The 2,851-nt window shown below is 47.7% G+C and overlaps 1 long non-coding RNA gene across 1 annotated transcript; it reads left to right on the top strand.

Annotated features, from left to right (window-relative positions):
* Positions 1-546: 546 nt before the first annotated feature.
* LOC113882970 lies at positions 547-1,847 on the top strand. Its single transcript, XR_003508509.1, has 2 exons — positions 547-1,356; positions 1,437-1,847. It is a non-coding gene; the product is annotated as an uncharacterized LOC113882970 (long non-coding RNA).
* The last annotated feature ends 1,004 nt before the right edge of the window (positions 1,848-2,851 follow it).

The following is a 2,851-nucleotide window of genomic DNA, read 5'->3' on the forward strand; positions in this document are numbered from 1 at the left end:
GACATTTACTTTTGTTTTCTCTTGAGTGAATGATTAGGAGTGGAATGGCTGGAATCGTACGATAAGAATTATGTCTTCAATTCTAGTTTTGCTTTTTCTAAACTGCTGAACTATTTTCCAAAGTCTTTTTACCATTCCCCATTCCCACCAGCAGTGTGTGAGGGCTCCATTTCCACCTCATCTTCATCAGCACTTGGTGTGGTCAGTTTCTCATTTTAGTCATTATAATAGGAAGGTTGTGTAATAGTATCTCACTGTGGTTTTAGTTTGCAATACCCTAATGACTAATAATGTTGAGCATCTTTTCATGTGCTTATTTGCTATCCACTTGTCTTCTTTGGTGGAGAAGGCAATGGCACCCCACTCCAGTACTCTTGCCTGGAAAATCCCATGGATGGAGGAGCCTGGTAGGCTGCGGTCCATGGGGTCGCTAAGAGTCGGACATGACTGAGCGACTTCACTTTCACTTTTCACTTTCCTGCATTGGAGAAGGAAATGGCAACCCACTCCAGTGTTCTTGCCTGGAGAACCCCAGGGACAGGGGAGCCTGGTGGGCTGCCATCTATGGGGTCACACAGAGTCGGACACGACTGAAGTGACTTAGCAGCAGCAGTGTGTTCTTTGGTGGAGTACCCAGAGGTATTTTCCCCGTTTTAACTGAGTTATTTGTCCCCATGTTGTTGACTTGAGATTTCTTTTTATTTTCTGGATATGAGTCCTTTATCAGATACACACTTTGCAAAGATTTTTCTCCCAGTCTGTGACCTGTCTTTTTATTCCCTTAATAATGCCTTCTGAAGGGTAGGAGTTTTTTTTTTTTTTTTTTCCCTTTTCCCCATGAAATCCAATTCATCAATTCATTCTCTTACAGATTGTGCTTTTGGTTTCATTTCTAAAAAAATCTTTTGTCTTCCCAAGGTCACAGATATTTTCTCTAATTTTTTTTATGGAAATTTTGTGGTTTTAGGTTTTATACTAGGTCTATAATTCATCTGGTTTTTATCTTTGTAGATCCTAGATATGAATTGACACTCTCTTTTTTTCTTTTTCGGCATGTGGATATCCAGTTGTTCTAGTACCATTTATTGAAAAGGCTATCCATTTTTTACTACATCATCTTTTTGTTTGTTTATCTGGCTGTGTCGGGGCTTAGCTGCAGCGTTCAGGGTCTTTGTTGCACCACGGGAGATCTTCACTGTGACTGGAGGGCTCAGGAGTTGCACTGCGTGGGCTTAGCTGCTCCAGGGCATGTGGGATCGCAGTTCTCCAACCACGTATCACATCTGTGTCCTCTGCATTGCAAGGCAGAGTCTCACCGCTGGACCACCAGGGAAGCCCCACTGCATCGTCTTTGTTGTGAGTTGAATTGTGTCTGCCACAGAGATGTTCAGGTCCTAACCCCCAGTCCCTGTGAACGTGGCCTATTTTGGAAATAGAGTCTTTGTTTACAGATATCAAGTGGAGATGAGGTCACACTGGATTAGGGTGAATCCTCGTCCAAGGGTCGGTGTCTTTATAAGAAGAGAGAAATCTGGACGCAGAAACAGCACAGAGAGGAAAACAGCACATCATCTACCCTGTGATGGTAGAGACAGACGATGTAAGAGATGCATCTACAAGCCACAGAGTGTTAAGCATTGCCAGTGACCAACAAAAGTTAGGAGAGAGGCACGGGACAAATCTCCCTCCAGAGGGAACCAAGCCAGCCCACACCCTCATTTCAGACTTGTAGCCTCCAGAGCCATGGAAGAATACATTTCTGTTGTTTTAAACCACCCAATTTGTGATCATTTGTTTTGGCTGCCCTAGGAAACCAATACAGACCTTATATAAATACATTTTTAAATTACCTTATTTTACTTATTTTTCGGCCGTGGTGCAGCATACGGCATCTTAGTTCCTTGACCAGGAGTAGAACTCATGCCCCCTGCCTTGGAGGCACAGTCTTAACCGCTGGACCCCTTTACATGTCCCTGTCACTTTGGCTGGAAACACATCCACACACAGGTAATGTATTAATTAACGAATTAGTGTGCTCATTTTGTGGGATTTGTTTTTCATATCCACTCAGCCTCTGCACATGGCTCGAGCATGTGGAGCAGGCTCTGGAGACGCCCCGCTGTCTGGCAGGTCGCAGGCGGCAGCAGGCGCCCCCGCTGACTTGGCGGCCTTCGGGCAGTGCTCAGGGTTCCAGGCATGGGGGGAGGAACCACCAGATGGTTGAGAAGAGCCTCCTCCATTCAGTTGACCCCATGCATGTGGGCGGTGCAGAGATTACAGACAAAGGGGAGAGGCTGGGGCTGCTGACAACGGCACTTAGTGCCCATTGGCCCTCGGGCAGCGTGGGCCAAAAGCCAGCATCCAAAGAGGTGCCCCACACACGGCTGCAATGTGGAGCACACGGACCGTGCCAGCAAAGCCCCCTTGGCGTGGCCACAGGTGAAGAGCTGCACTGCACAGTGAGAGAATTAACCTTCAAAGAGCAGGCTGCGTGGTGCCCTTCTGTCTCCTGTGCTTGACACCCCCCTGCTGCCCCAGGAAACGGACGCAGTCCTCTGAGGCTCCCCGCCAGGCCCATATGCGGTGACATTCCTCATCCTAAGCGCCAGTCTTCACTAGCCTCCTGGGGGGCAGTGTCTGTCTGGCCCAGGGCCTACCTCCAGGACTGGCCTCATCAGCCTCAAATTTTTACATTTGCCCATGACTTTGGGACTTCAGTTATTGGACTATATGATGGTTGGTGTGAGATGAGATTCTTAAGTGCAGGGCATTACCTGAGGGCGAATATTAATTACACCCAAGACGCAGGGCCTCGTCAGCACGCTCCCAGGGACGCCAGTGCTTCTGGGCC

The sequence above is a fragment of the Bos indicus x Bos taurus genome, chromosome 24 (assembly GCF_003369695.1).
Source record: "Bos indicus x Bos taurus breed Angus x Brahman F1 hybrid chromosome 24, Bos_hybrid_MaternalHap_v2.0, whole genome shotgun sequence".
NCBI lineage: Eukaryota > Metazoa > Chordata > Mammalia > Artiodactyla > Bovidae > Bos > Bos indicus x Bos taurus.